The sequence below is a fragment of the Podarcis bocagei genome (genome assembly GCF_964188305.1).
Source record: "Podarcis bocagei genome assembly, chromosome: Z".
In the NCBI taxonomy this organism is placed as follows: domain Eukaryota; kingdom Metazoa; phylum Chordata; class Lepidosauria; order Squamata; family Lacertidae; genus Podarcis; species Podarcis bocagei.
In genome coordinates this window covers 31,005,373-31,021,772 of record NC_138140.1, presented here as the reverse complement: position 1 = coordinate 31,021,772, position 16,400 = coordinate 31,005,373, and the positions used below count along the sequence as shown (strand labels likewise).

General features: G+C 43.8%; 2 long non-coding RNA genes across 2 annotated transcripts; both read left to right on the top strand.

Annotated features, from left to right (window-relative positions):
• Positions 1-7,635: 7,635 nt before the first annotated feature.
• LOC308578957 lies at positions 7,636-9,282 on the top strand. The gene is made up of 2 exons (XR_014004229.1): positions 7,636-7,758; positions 8,537-9,282. It is a non-coding gene; the product is annotated as an uncharacterized lncRNA (long non-coding RNA).
• A 4,465-nt stretch (positions 9,283-13,747) lies between these two features.
• On the top strand, positions 13,748-14,583 carry LOC308578958. The gene is made up of 2 exons (XR_014004230.1): positions 13,748-13,951; positions 14,252-14,583. It is a non-coding gene; the product is annotated as an uncharacterized lncRNA (long non-coding RNA).
• Positions 14,584-16,400: the final 1,817 nt, after the last annotated feature.

The following is a 16,400-nucleotide window of genomic DNA, read 5'->3' as shown; positions in this document are numbered from 1 at the left end:
GGCTACCACTAGGAGGTTTGGGAGGTTTGGATTGTGCATGCAAGTTTCATTCACAACCCAAACCATAACAGTCAGCGGTGGCATTTTCTATGTAGCAGACTTTGCTTCTAGACACTTAAGAGCATAGGAGGCTGGTGGATCATGCCAATGGCCCATCTAGTCCAGCATCCTGTTCTCCCGGTGCCCAGCCAGCTGCCTATGGGAAGCCCACAAGCAGGACTAGAATACAACAGCATTCGACACACTTACAATTTCCTGCAACTGCAAACTGCTCTGACTGTGGAGCTACAACATAGCCATTGTGGTTTGTAGCCTATGCTAATCTTACCCTACATTCACTTGCCTAATCCTCTTTTAAAGCCATACAAGTTGGTAGCTGTCACTACTGTCAGCCTCTTCCGTCAGCTCAGTGGAATATCCCTTTCCTTTTCAGGCTGCAGAAGTTCAGCTGGACATGCATGCAAACAGCCATAATGGTTATACTCTTACCTCCACAGTCAGAGGCAGCAATGCTTCCAAATACCAGTTGCTGGAAAGCATGGGAGGGGAGCATGCTCTCGTGCTCATGTCCTGCTCACTGGTTACCCACAGGAGTCTGGTTGGCCACTTTGGGAAAAGATTGCTGGACTAAACGGGCCATTCACCAGATCAAGAGGAGTCTTCTCATGTTCTTGTGTTATGTTAGCATGATGATTTAGAGCAGGAATGTCCAACAGGTAGATCGTGATCTACAGTAGATCACTGGACGTCTGCAGTAGATCACTGATAGATCATTGGCTCCTCCCAAAGAAGCTGAACAACTGAGGCTCCCCTTAAAAAAGCTAAACATTTTCCCTCCTCCCTGAAAAAACTCAACAACTTTCATCTGAACACCCAAAAAGGAGGTAGATCACTGCCAGTTTTTAACTCCCTGAGTAGATCGCAGTCTCTTGGGAGTTGGCCATCCCTGATTTAGAGTATAGTTAGGTACTGAATTATTGTCTTCATTTTCCTGGTTGTAAAGCTAGTGCTTCAGTCCCAGTTTCTAACATTCCTTTTAGACTACATTACCTGTTATGTTATGGAACTGTGGCTTTTTGATCGATATACTGCCATTTCAGGGTATATTTCATTCGTGGCAGTGTGACACAGCAGACATCCTTGGACAGGTCCCTCCCCCATGTGCTTATGCACTTCTTGCCCCCCCTCCATTATCCATCCATAAAAACAGGGAGGGAAAACTGTATGCCAGCATATTACCCCCAATTTCATCCCATGATTGTCTTGATGAAATGGGTTGCAAACAGATTTTGCCCCCAGAAGAAACCAACACAGAAATGAGTGCTAAACTTCTGCTTGATTCCTCTAGATTTCCAGAAGAGGCTTCTACATCATGTGAAAGATCTCATAAAATAAAACAAAAAATCAGGTAGCAAAATGTTAGGAAAGCAGAATAAAGTGCTGTCTTGATGCAGCCTTAAAGGTAAAAGGTAAAGGTACCCCTGCCTGTACGGGCAAGTCTTGCCAGACTCTAGGGTTGTGCACTCATCTCACTCTAGAGGCCGGGAGCCAGTGCTGTCCGCAGACATTTCTGGGTCACGTGGCCAGCGTGACAAGCTGCATCTGGCGAGCCAGCGCAGCACACGGAACACCGTTTACCTTCCCGCTGGTAAGCGGTCCCTATTTATCTACTTGCACCCAAGGGTGCTTTCGAACTGCTAGGTTGGCAGACGCTGGGATGCAGCCTTAGATTCTGTTAACTATGGACCACTGAGCTGCATACACCACAGATGATGATGATGATGATAATAATAATAATAATTAATAATAATAATAATAATAATAATAATAATAATAATAATAATAATAATATCTGTACAGAGTTCAATATTCTTGGGGGAGGGGGAATAAAGCAAAAGGCAAATAAATTTCCTGAGACAAAGCATATGAAATACACTTACAGATGTTCCTCTACATTACCCAAAAGAGGGAGTGGGTGGGTGGAGGGAGGGAGGGAAGTTCCCTGAGCTAAAATGAAAATTGATTTTGGGGGGGGATGGTGGGGTGGGGGGGCAGGGGAAGAGACTGAAGGATATGAGTGGATCATTATAATTGGCTCAACATGTGCCACAAGCTCCAGGCTACTTCAACTTCTTTTCTTAGCTGACAGATTTCTTTTGGAATTTCTCTCAAACAAAATACAAATGGGTTGATTGCAATATGTGAAACATTTGACCATCATATCCTCGACAGTGAACCCTCTCCACGGGGGAATTTCAGGAACCATTGTCAAATTCATAACAGCCATTCTAATCCACAGAACCCACCCAAAAAAATGCACCCAGGAGCAGCTTGAAAGGTGTGTGTGTGTGTGTGTGTGTGTGTGTGTGTGTGTGTGTGTGTGTAAAATCAGGCTATTTTACTGTAAGATGACACCATCTGCAAGAAAATCTTTAATAATAATAAAAAAGAAGAAAGGAAAGAAAATGCTGGGAGTAAAAAGTTGAATATCCGCTCGTTAAAGGGGTGTCAAAATGAGAGATCTTATCTGCTAATCCTTAAATGCAAATTACTCAGGGAAATTTAACAAGAAACAATTTATGTTCCCAACTGCCTTTGTAGGGATAATAAAGAAAGAACATCCTATACCATTTAGCTTCATTTTAAGAATGAATACCTTGAGCATTAATTCACTTACTGAAATGACTACTGTAAGTGATGCATAATTGAGAGCCAGTGTGGTTAAGTGAGTGTTTGCCTAGAATTAGGGAGACCCAGCTTCAAATATCTACTCAGCTGTGAAACTCATAGCGTGAGCTTCGGCCAGTCTCAGCCTAACCTACCTCACTGGGTTGCAGTGTGAGGGTAAAATGGGAGAGGTGGAAATAAAACATAAACCAGCTGGAGTTCTTTAGGAGGAAAGGCTCTTGTGAGCTACAGCCTGGCAGGAGCTGGCTGCAAATAATAGCATAGACACTGGCAGGGCGAGGTCTGCTTCCAATTAACCTCCATCTCCAAGACCCACCCTGTGATGTTCACTGGGGATCACCCTATCACATCACTATGGGCCTCCTCTTGGCCTCAGGTTTAGGCCCCAAAATCTCAGGTCCTGGGATGCTCCTGACCTGGCAACTCTAATTGCAAGTGACTTTTGAAATTTTCCATTATTTTAGATGTTGCTTGCTACGTGGTTTGTATGATGAAGAATTGGAGTGGGGAGGGCAGGCTGCTGTCTGAGAAATATAATTCCAAAACCCCTTGGGCAAGACAGAACTACTTGCATAGCCCTCTGGATTGTGGCCCATCTCATCAATCAAAAGATAACTAGCTAATGCTTTTAAGAAAGCGTGGTGAGCAAATCGTAGGCTTGTTTCACTTAGAGACTAGGAAGGAGGGATTGAAAAAGACTATGCATCTTCTGAAGTTGAAGCTTCAAGATCTTTATCTCAGTTTGGTGGGAAAGGAATTCTCTTTTGCTGGGAACCCAATGAGATTTTCATTCTTGCCTAATCAGGAAAATATGTCATTTGTGCTCTGAGCCTCTCTAAAACAATGGCAGATTACACTGAGGCATTTTGCCCACTGGATGGGAAATGGATGCAGGGATATTGTCTTAATTTCTGATGAAGCTAATTACAACCCTAGTTTTGTGCTGTTAAACAGACACAAGTCTGACAGGGGAGTGGAGTGGGGGAAGGAAAGCTGGAAATCTTGCTTAAATGAGCTGATATGGGTTTAGGGTGGCCGTGTGTCCTACTTTACAGAAGACAGTCCTCTGTTTGCAGGGCTGTCCAAGTCTGATTTAAAGATGAAGAACTTGGAGAAAAAAGAGCAGACTGAGTAGGTACTTGGGTGATCCAGTAAGTCTTCCCTGCTATGGATTGTATTTCTGTTTAAATTATACCTCATAGAATCAAAGAATTGTAGAGTTGGAAGGTACCCGAAGGGTCATCAAGTCCATCGCCCAGCAAAGCTGGAATCTTTTGCCCAACATGGGGCTTGGACCCAAGACCCTGAGATTAAGTTTTTCATGCTGTACCAACTGAGCTATCATATGCCTTGAGGCACACAAATCTGTATCTGCAAATTTAATTTAATTTTTTATTTCATGAAATTTACAATGTTGTTTGTTTGCAGAAAAACCTCAAAGCAAGATAAAACAATAAAATTAACACTAAAAAAAATTTACAACCACAATTTAAAGCATACAGAAGGTTAAAACTGCAATAAAATAGACTAAAACAAATTAAAACTCCTACAAACTTTCTGAACATCTGGGTAGGCTTGCCAAAATTTGCAGTTGTACTTGAATATGCAAAGTTGTATTCTCTTTTATGGTGATGTATACATAAGTGGCCATGCTAACTGGGTCTTGCGTCTTGACTTTTAGAAGACATCTGAAGGCATCCCTGTTTAGGGAAGTTTTTAATGTCTGAAGTTTTATTCTGTTTAATATTTTGTTGGGAGCTGCCCAGAGTGGCTGGGGAAACCCTGCCAGATGGGCGGGCTATAAATAATAAATTATTGTTATTATACTTACTATTATTACTATTAGGTTTGAGTTCATGAGACTCTCCCCTCCCCCCAATGAGTTGAAGGTAGAATGAAAAAGTTATCATTGCCTGAAGTAGACGCTCATCGTGCTATCATATCCAGGAAGCAGTTTTGCGGTTTTCATAGGGCTCTGTAAATTTACAAAAAATCTGCCTCAGGGAAGGCAACTGAGGGACAAAGGAAATTAACGTTTGTCATGGAAACAATGCCTTTATTATAGCTCAAAACTACATGTGACCTACAGTTGTCTGTGCATTTGCTCTGATTTTTTTAAATAAAAGAAACAGCATTAGAGGCAGCAAATTTTAGTGGAAGATTCAAGGGAGAATAAGAGTTGCATAACATTCCCCCCTTATTATCTGTCTACTCTAGGACTGAGTGACCTTTCCAGCCCATGGGCCATGTTGGAAGACATTGCCTTTGAAGTTTGCATTTCTAAGTGGGTTTTTTATTTTATTTAAACAGCTGTAGAGGCATACAAATGCATGACTACCAGGGATCCTAATTTGAATTTGACCTGCAAGGCTGTTTGTTTCAAGCCATACCCACCTGATCTTCACACCTCACATTATATATGATGTCATGTGTGGGGCAGGTAAAGACATTGCTACCTGCCCAAAGTACAGTGGTGCCTCGCAAGACGAAATTAATTCGTTCTGCAAGTCTCTTCGTCTTGCGGTTTTTTCGTCTTGCGACGCACGGTTTCCCATAGGAATGCATTGAAAATCAATTAATGCGTTCCTAGGGAAACCGCTTGCCAGGCTGGCGGTGCGGAGAAGGGCTTTTCTCTGCACCGCAAGCCTTCAGGACAGGTACGGGAACAGAGGGGAAGGCGCGCAGCGCTTTCCCTCTGTTCCCGAGGCTTGCGTGGGAGGAGGGTTTTTCCTCCCCGCCGCCAACATTCAGAACAGCATTCTGAATGTTGGCGGTGGGAAGGAAAACCCTCCTCCCACCCCAAGTCTTCAGGAAAGCCATCCGATGCCACGCGGTGGGAGGAGGCGTTCCCCCCCCGCCCGGCATCGGAGCTTCGTTCCGATGCCGCGCGCCGGGAGGAGGCGTTCCCTCCCCCCGCCCGGCATCGGAGCTTCGTTCCGATGCCGCGCCGGGGGGAAGGAGGCGTTCCCCCCCTCCCGGCATCGGAGCTTCGTTCCGATGCCGTGCAGGGGGGAGGAGGCGTTCTCCCCCCTCCCGGCATCGGAGCTTCGTTCCGATGCCGCGCGCGGGGGGGGAGGAGGCATTTCCCCCCCGCCCGGCATCGGAGCTTCGTTCCGATGCTGCGCGGGGGGGGGGAGGCGTTTCCCCCCCCGCCCGGCATCGGAGCTTCGTTCCGATGCCGCGCGGGGGGGGAGGAGGCGTTCCCCCCCCGCCCGGCATCGGAGCTTCGTTCCGATGCCGCGCGGCGGGAGGAGGTCCGAGGACAGTGGGGAAGACGCGCTGCGCTTCCCCGCTGTCCCGGAGATTTCCCTATGGGCTGTCGTCTTGCGAGGCAAGCCCATAGGGAAATTCGTTTTGCGAAGCGCCTCCAAAACGGAAAACCCTTTCGTCTAGCGGGTTTTCCGTCTTGCGAGGTGTTCGTCTTGCGGGGTACCACTGTAGGGTTTGCTGATATCTCTGGTCACTTTTGCCCATATGGTTTGATTTCAAAATGTGTAAACAAAGGAAAATTACTCACTCACAGTGGCTCAGGGAGATCAAACCCCAATCTACTGACTCAGTTCAGTTCTCCACCCCTGGCCTTCTCAAACATCAGCCTGCCCACATGCTAAGCTAATCTTCATAGGCTCGCCTCCAGGCACTTTCAAGGTTAGGGATGAGCATTTAGCAATTGGAAAAATGGCTTCCTGGCTGTGGCAGCTCACTTGTGCAATGCTCTCTCCCTAGAGGCTCAGTTTGATGTTTTATTTTCTGCACCAGGTAACAAACATTTTTTAAAAACACAACAACAACAGGTATTTCACCCTTGGACAAGATGGTTTTAATATCACAAATTCATGCTGATTTATTCTGTTGTTTCCTCTGCTTTAGTCTGGGGTCCTTCATCCACCTTTTGTTCCCACCCTGCACTCAAATCTCACCTGTGGCTTCTAGAAGCTATCAGAAGGCAATAGTGGCCACACCCCAGGAATGGCTTCAATTGGCTGGCTAAACCAGGTGGGGGTAGCCAATAGCTCTCAATCTCTTGGTAAGTTAGAGAACTTGTCTATCCAGTACATGTGAAGCACGGGAGCCAACCTGGGCCCTTGGTTATGGGTGCCTAGCGTGCATGACATCATGGTGTCATGTTACAATGTGATGTCATGATGTCAAGTATGACGCCCCCCAGCCTTGGAACCTGACTTCCGGTGGCACCAGAAGTCAGATTCTGAGGTCTCAGAAGGCCTTGGAAGTTGCATGGGGGCCCTGCAGTGTGGGTGATGAGCCCCCACAACAAAAATTTTGTGGGTGCTCAGGCACCCATAGCCTCCCATAGTTGGCACCCCTGATGTGATGACAGGCATTGAGCCAGTTACTGCTGCAAAGTGCAAGGGTACAAGTTTGTGCCCTGCAAGAAGATGCTTGCTTCACTGAGACAGGCAAGGAGCGATGCCCAGCAGATCGTCAGCCAATGTGCCAGTGACTACTGGCTAAAGCTGTGTCAAAGCATTCAACTTACTGCTGACAGTGGCAACACTTGCAAAATGTACAAAGGCATGAAGAAAAGCCTTTGGGCCAATAGTCAGGAAAACTGCACTGCTGAGAACTGCTCTGAGAGACAACCACAGACTGCAGCAAGCAGATGAAGCGATGGGCAGAGCACTATCAAGTACTATACTCGTGGGAATACATGGCCGCTGACACAGCAGTCAACAGTGTCCAGACTGTGGGTCTTGGGAGAGCTGGATGTCCCTTCCTGTCTTGATAAGCTGAAGAACGCCATCAAGTCTCAGGCATGTGGTAAAGCCCCAGGACAGGAAGGAATCCTAACAGAAGTGCTAAAAGCCAACTTCAATTCCTCCCTCATGACGCACATCCTACAAGAAAACATGTCTTTCCCTGTTTCAGTCACTACAGCTGCAGCAGGTGCTGCAGCTTTCCAGTGGTTTGACTTAACCATTGACTTAACCATTGGTTTGACTTAACCACTGAGGGTCTGCTCTTTCATTGTCTCCCAAGGCGGACAGACGCCAACAACTCCATTGTTTATCTCTGTTTTCAGATGTTATTCTCTCTGTTTCCTTCCATAGTGTAAGCCATCCTTGAAATATTTATATTGAATGTTGGACTATACATTTTATAAAACAATGAAACATACAAATCAACAAGGTGATACGATAAAGGCATATGGTCTGCTGTGGTGTGCTAACTCATTCCACTGTCATTGTATTATACAGGTGTTGCAGGTTTTCATAGCACTTTCTAAACCTGCCACACCTCCAGGGCCAGTCCACCCATGAGGCAAGGTGAGGCAATTGCCTCAGGATGGCAGGCTCTGGATAGCTTGGAAAGACTGCCTGGTCCTCCTCCACTGCACACCCACAGTCTGCACACCCACTGCCACCACTGGAAGGCAGTGGGCAGACACACATCAGCGGGTGTGCAGTGGGCATGGAGCTGTTGCACGGAGGAGGAGGTGGTGGTGTGCAAATGCACCTGCTACAGGAGATGGGTGCATAACAACAGGTGCACAGTCAAGAAGGAGGTGGAGGAGGGGAGGGAAAGGTGGCATTTTTGGTGGGCCATCCAGGGCCAGTCCTGCAAACCTCTTTGTCTACAGGCATTGAAAATGAGTGTATATGCCATAGGCAATGTTGTCTCTCCTATCCCACTTTCATCTTCCTCTTAATAACTCTTGTCAGTTTCGGCCCCCACTAACATTTTAAGGGACCTGGGGGATATCCCAAAATCTTTAAAGGGTTTCATTGGCTATCTGTATTATGCCACATCCCATTTCTACAGAAGGATTTGTCAGGGAGGGGGGAAGAAAAAGAAGTATCAAGTGTTTAATGTGTTGTTGATTTTTCAGGGGTGCCTATGCATAAGTTAAAAGGGCATTAAGATGCTAAATCAGAACAGCATAGAGCGCGAGACACCTGTCTCTACAAGCAAAGAAAAGCAGATGCAGCGAGAGCTGGAAATTTCTGCCCAAATGGGAATAGCTGAAAGAACCAAGACACTGAGATAGGTATTGCCTATGAGATGAGTCCATGAATAAATTGACTGGAATTCATATGGATGTTAATTTGTGACATCCCAATAAAGGCACTGTGCTACCCAGCTTAGAACCAGATTCTCTAATGTTTGTACCACCAAAGGCCCCTGTGCAAAGGGGAGGCATGCAGTTGGTTCAAGATGGGGTGTGAACACAACAAGGAGCAATCCTCCTAGTAATAAGAATCAACTAAACCCTGGAAGCCAATTCAATGCTACTTACTGATCAGCTGGTGTTAAGGTATGTTGTACTCCTATAGTTTCTTTTGTCAGGTGTGAGAGAATTTGCAGACAAATACAACAGGGAACCTTGTACTCAGGAGCAAAGGGCCTCTTTAACAAATGAATTAAATACATAAACATATACCGTAATCCCTTTTGACTTCCACCCCCATTGTGAATCTTAATGTAATGATTTCCCCCTCCACATCTCTTTCATAACTCTATTTTTATAAATCCTTTGTCAATCCATAGTTCGAAATTTTACAAGTTTTCTGTCAATCCTACCAATGTATGTAATTGTTTACAATGGCTTTTCAAATAAATTATAAACATTCCCCATTCTTTATTAAAGACCTCCTCTTCCTGATTTCTAATTCTTCCTATAAGCTTTGCCATCTCTGCAAACACACTTGTCTGCCACACTTATTTCCATTTCTGGGCTAACAGAGTCCGTGCAGCTGTGGTTGCATACATAAATAGTTTTGTCTGGTCCTTTGGAATCTCTGGTTCTATAATGCCTGAAAGAAAAGCTTCTGGTTTCTTAGGAAAAGTTATTTTCAACATTTCTTTCAGTTCATTATGTCATTTCCCAGAAGTCTTTTATCATCTTACATGACCACCACATATGATAAAAGTACCCTCTTTTTCTTTCCATTTCCAGCACATTTAAGACTTTGATTTGTATATCTATATGGCCCTCAAAAATGTATCCAGGCCACACTCCTCATGGGGGTGCTTGGCCCCCTGCTCCCTCTCTGATGCTACCCATGCTAATCATTCAACCACTTCATTTTTAACTGTATTTCTTTAAGCATTTTGGAGTTTGCCTCCCAGGGCTTCTGTGCCCAGGATATAACCAATAACACATGCATAGTTCAGTTGGTAGAGCACAAGACTCCTAATCCTGGGGTCATGAGTTTGAGCCCTACATTGGGCAAAAGATTCCTGCATTGCAGGGGGTTGGACAAAATGACCCTTATGGTCCCTTCCATCTATACAATTCTATGATTCTGTGAAGCAAATCTTTTCCATTAATTATATGGTGCCACCCCTTAGTTCCAGTGTCCTTCTGCAGCTCAGCTTACAACCAACCCTAGGAACAGGCAGCTGATGCATTCATTCATTTATATCTTGCCTTTTTCCCTGACAGGGACTTAAGGCAGCTTACAGGTGAACTGCTTATTGCTCAGGCAGGCCTTTGAAAACAAAGGTGCAGACAATGCTTACCGCTGGGCTGCTGACAGGGCAAACTGTAATTTCTTATTCTAAATGTGTTCTGATGTATTTCAATTGCTGTTTGTCATAGAATCATAGAACCAGAAGAGTTGGAAGGGACCCCAAGGGTCATCTAGTTCAGCTCCCTGCGATGCAGGAATCACAGCTAAAGGATCTCTATGACTAGTTTATTTTTTATTACTTTGCATTTTATAATGTTAATTTTAAATGGAGTTAGCTTGCTCCTAGGTGAGAGAGATGGGAGCAGCAAGGCTCAGGTTGGGTGGTGAAGGTTAACCTGCCTTCCAAATGAGAGGTGGAATGCTAGGGAGCTGCATTTGGGGATGAGAACATGAACGCAGCTCATGAATGCACATTTATTATTATTTATTGAATTTATATCCCACTTTTCTCCCAAGCTGGGATTCAAGGCAGCTAACTCCATTTAAAATTAACATTATTTCCATTTCTCCCTACAGCCCTGCACCTCCAAATCTGCTACAGAGGGTTGTGGGGTCCTCAAGAGCTAATTTGTGGGATTCTGTGGGAGGAGGAGAGGAAGGGCAAGTCCCATGGCATGAGCAGAAGTCTGCTTGCGTGGCATTGGATATAACCCAATTAAGAACATAACACACAGTAGATATCCACAAACCTACTCTAAAAATTAACCATCGGTTCTAACAGTGCAATCCTGCATGTCTACTCAGGGGGAAGCCCCACTGAGTTCAATGGCATTTACTCCCGTGAAACTACTGAAGGCCGCATACAGTATACTGCTAGAATGGGAGACAAAAGATGAAGAGGTAAAATCAGTCATGATCAAATGGGCACAAGATATAGGTCATAATATTATGATGGAAGATTGGGAAAGGTTATGGAAAACTGATTTAAAATTTACAGATTGTTCTTTGTTGAAAGAAAATTATATGAAGATGATGTATAGATGGTATATGACACCAGTGCAGTTAGGAAAAATGTATAAAACAAGCTCAAATATGTGTTGGAAGTGTAAAGAAAAGGAGGGGACATTTTACCATATGTTGGATGGACTACGCAGAATTGGCAAAATTGACACATAAGCTATGGGACAAGGATAACTGTGACTTTAAAGATGAATGGGAACCTTGTACAAAGTATTTAAAGACGCAACAAAGTGAGTTGGACTCCTTGGCAGGTTTTGAACAAACATTCACAAACGTTTTATTGATAATAACTACCATGGTTAGACAAATCAAGGATTTATACAATTTTGTAACATGCAGAGAACAGCATTTATAGAGAAACCGGAGATTGGAACTGAGGGAAGTCGGGGTGGGTGGGAAGAAGATTGGAACTGAGGGAAGTCGGGGTGGGTGGGAAGGGGGGTTGTTTTATGGGAGGGAGGGGGGGAGAAAAATGGGGGGTGGTTAAGGATGATATGTTTTAAGATAATATGTTTTGTTTAAATTCCTAATATTTTTTTTTAAATTAAAAAAATGACATTTACTCCCAAGTAAATTGGTATAGAGGCTCAGCCTAAATGAGAAAGTTTGGGCAATAGGTGCATACTCCTTGTGAAAGCTTGGTTTGATGATAGAAACTATTGTATAACATACAACAAGTTTAAAAAAGGCAGGTGCTCACTTGGTGACAGTAAAAGGGATCTGTCTTAGGAATCTATGATTTTGTTTCTCATTACAAGGGTGCCCCCGAAAACAAAATATCCTTGCGCCAGGCGAGGGCACTTGTGACACTATCATTGCTGTGATTGTGTGTCTTGGGAGAAGAGCTCATCAAACTGGAATGGGGCTGTTCTGAAATTGCAATGTCAGTGTCATGCTTGAAAAATGTCTATTCATTACAAATCAGAATAATTATTGACGACAGACTGGAATAGGTGGGAGACATCTCATTAAACACAGCTATTGGTAAATGTAGGGGTACGCCTGTTTGCCCCTTTAAAAACTCTACATTTTTAAGGAAACAATCCAACTATCAGTTTATGCATGGAAGAATCCCTAGACTTCAACCATTATCCCAGTCTGCATCTGTATTGGAATCAATTTTAACTGCTTTTTATGTATAGAATTGTTGTTAAATGTTAGTATTGTTTTTATGTTTTTTATGTTTGGAATTGTTTTAAATAGTTTTTTTTATTTAAAACCACACACCTTTTTTCTTTTCTTTTTTGTGCTTTATGACTGTATCTTGTTTTAATTGATTTTCTAATTGCATATATTATTGTCATAAGCCGCCTAGCAACTTTTGGTAAAGAGCTTAAGGCATATTTTAAAAACTATTGACCTAACTCTATGACCTCTATCTGTAGACCAGCCTTCACCAGCTTGTGCCTTCCAGATGTTTTTGGACAGCCATCAGTTCCATGGCTATTCATGGGACATTTTGTGTACTTGGAACAGCCTTCCCAAACCTTGTGTTCTCCAGATGTTTTTGGACAGGTGTGCTGGCTAGGGTTGATGGGAGTTGTAGTCCAAAATGTTTGGAAGTACTAGGGCAAAGATCAGAGGGCAGGATCAGATTTAATGGGCATGCATTGATTTTTGTTCAACAGTAGGAGAAATATACTGATAGTAAGAGCAGTTTGACAATGGAGCCAATTATATGATTGGTTCCATGAGCCCCATGTTGGGCAAAAAGATGCCTGCATTGCAGGGGACGGGACAAGATGATCTACGTGGTCCCGTCTAACTCTTCCATTCTGTGATTCTTTGATAGTGGGGTGGTGGATACTTTCTCATTGGAGAGCTTCAAGCAGAATTTGGGCAGCTATCTGTAGTTGTGAATTGGGCAGGGGTTGGGATAGATGACTCACAGGGACCCCTCCAACTCTTTAATTCTATAATGTGGATATTCAGGGCTTATGTTATGTGCTGCAGTGTTGGTGTTGTTGTTACATTATGTTAGTTTATGGTTCACCTTTCATATAGATTTCTTTTCTTTTTTAAAAAAAAAATATTCAAAATTAAAACAAAACATATTATCCAGAAACATATCATCCTTATTTTGCCCCCCTCTTTTTTCCTCCCTCCCCCCACCCTCCCGCACAAAACCCACCCACCCCCACCCCCCAGCTTCCCTCAGTTCCAGTCTTTGATTTTTCTGAGAATGCTGATTTCTGCACGTTACAAAGTTGTATAGATCCTCAAACTATTTAGCTGATTATTATCAATAAAGAGTTTGTGAATGTTTATTCAAAGCCAGCCAAGGAGTCCAGTTCACTTTGTTGCATCTTCAGATACTTTGTAAAGGGTTCCCATTCATCTTTAAAGTCACAGTTATCCTTGTCCCGTAGCTTACCGTATATGTCAGTTTTGCCAGTTCTGCATAGTCCATCAATTTTCTTGCCATGATTCTTTAGTTGGGGTACCTTTCATATAGATTTCAAGACAATTTGCAAGCATACAATAAAAACAATTTAAAATAGGCTTAAAACAATAGAAAATAGCAAATAAACTAAAAACAACACAAGATAAACATCAAAGGCAGAGGCCTTTTCATCCTATTGGGAAAGTTTGTTGAAACAAATATATATATTTAGTTGTTTCTGGAAAGTACAGATAGCAAGCCCCTATCATATCTCAACAGGGATGCTGATCCACAAAACAGGGGCCGTCACAGTGAAAGCCCTGCACTGAGTTGCTGTGGAGCAGGCTACTGATATTTCAAGAACTCCAAGGAGAGGCTCTCTTGCAGAACATTATATCCCCATTGACTGGGGATATAAGGGGATACTGAACTGTGCAAAACCTGGAAGATGGTCAACAGCATGATCCAGTTCCAGTACACGTCATGGGTAAAGATTCCATCCATGTCCTGGTTTGAGGGTGCTTGTAGGTTTGCAGTAGCAGCTAGGATTGATTGATTGATTTGCTTTTATATATAACCTATATATATAACCTTTAAATCTTAAGCTTCTGCTAAAAAATGGGAGCTGAGGCAGCCATGGCTTCTCCTGTCCATTTCCCCTGACCCAGGCCTTCTCACCTGCTCCTCTCCCTGGCCTACTGCATTATGCATCTGCAGCACTATTTAATACAACAGGTGGGGAGCAAAAGGAGTGGAAGCCACAGTTCCCTCTGTCTTGATTCCACAGCACTGTGAAAGGTAAAGACAGAAACTGCAGCTGGCAACCCTTGGTGGCATCCCCAGATGCCTGAGAGATAACAGCAACCTGGAGGATGTCCATGGCATGGAAGCAAACATAATTAGGAACCCTGGTGAGAATAACGTTAAGAGAGAAGGCTGAATGAGTGAATCTGTGATGCTTGCCGGGGGATAATGATATTAGTGGACAAATATTTGAAGACTGGAAAAGCCAAGGAGGGCATAAAATAATTCTGCAGAGTATAATTAGGGTAATATTTAATTAAGAATACTGAAATTAAGAATGAGGGCATTAAAAAAACAACCCAGATGACTCTGAAAGCTAAATTTGCTGTTTTATTTCTCTGTCAAATTAGTTATTGCGAAATCAGTTGTAAAAAATCAGGCGTGTACAGTGTAGTGGACCAGGATTTGGGAGACCCAGGTTCAAATCCTCAATCAAATTGCTATCTTCACAGGGTTGCTGTGGAGATAAAATGGGGAGAGGGAAAACATTATGTTCTTGAGCTCCTTGGAGCATGGGTGAAAACACATTTGTTTGCCTCAAAAACCACTGGGCTTTTGTAAGCATCCTTTGCAAGTGCTCACTGGGGTCTTTGTAAGTGTCATCTCTAACTTTCCTCAGGATCTAGGAACATTATGGGCATCGGTAATGGCCCCTGTGGTGGTAGAGCTGCCTTCCCAACACCAATGTAGCTGCTGCTTACCTGAATGAAGATGAGGCACAGTGTTGGTAGGATCCACGCGGTGTGGGTGCGTCAACAGAGGTGCCATATTGTAGTAGCCTGGAGTCTTGGGTGCAGTGGAGGATGCTGCCATGCCACTAGTGCTGAAGGAAGAGTCAGTTGCCAGTTCAGTTGCTTCCTGCAAGCTGAATGGGATATGCAATGTCTTGTCCTTCATCTCAGGCAGTAAAATGCCTTGGGATGGGTATATATCCTGGTGGGAGGAAAATTCAGTATACCAGCTCCACCATTGGTGTACTTTCTTCCCTGGTTTTTCAGGTGTGTCCCTGATCCACTCTGCTCTGCCAGCTTTTCACCTCTGTTGAAGTTGGAGCTCTGACATCAGTGAGGCTAGGGTCACAGAGGTTTCCAACGGTGCTGGGGAGGAGACTATGTGGTATTTTCCTTTTTGAGTTTGACCATTGAAGAGGGAGATCCACCCTGTTCTACGACCCTTGGACCATCAAGGACAATAAACCTGCAAGACAAGACAATGGAAAACATACACACAAACGCTTAACAGAATGTGTCCACTCAATGAACACAGAAAGGCTTCATATAGTTTATGAATTTTCCTGCTAGGCCTGATCTGCATGGCAGCAACTGTGAGATGAAGAAGACACTCAGACACCCTTCAAACAGAAAAACCTCATGGAGTATGTGCAGCTCAAAGAATTATTTTCATAGTAATTTCTTGTATCTTGAATACATCTGGCTGGATGCAGTGTCCCTGCCTTCTATAATTAAAGGCCAACATCCCAGTGTTGCATAAGCACTCAAAAATAATACTTCCAAATCCCAGATGGTTTCCCCCAGACTCTTCTTCACAACCTGTCTATTGAAATCCCTAACCTGCCTAGTAAAATCAGTGGATACAAGGAGGAAGCATGGAGAAAGGTAATGCACCATAAGCAGCTGGTAAGGGTAGTGTGATCTAGGACCTTGGACAGCTCCCAGAGACATCAGGAAGTTGATGCAGTTCTGAGGCTCCACACATAGATGTGCATAAATAAATTTCAGATTCTGCTTTGCTTAAGAAAAATATCTTCAACAGGATGGAATTTGGAGATATGTGTCAGGCAGAGGGGTGATTAGCCATTTCCATACCTGCCACCTACGCATCCCCCAACTCCATGTGTGTTTGCTCTCACAAGCACCCCTTTCCTACCACTACTTCTCCATTCAAAACCAGGTTTCTGCATGGCACATGTTGCAGTAAACCCCCCTAAGTTCTAAATCTGGCTGAGTTACCTCCCAAGACAGACAGTTGGAGTTGGATAGGGTTAATGAGACAACAGAGCTGCTGGGGACTGCCTTAAAAGGCCTTGGCAATATGGACAAGTATCTCCTCTTTTTTCCCAGGAAATTACAGGTAGAAAATATCTGCACACTTCTCTGGAAGATGAGAGTCAA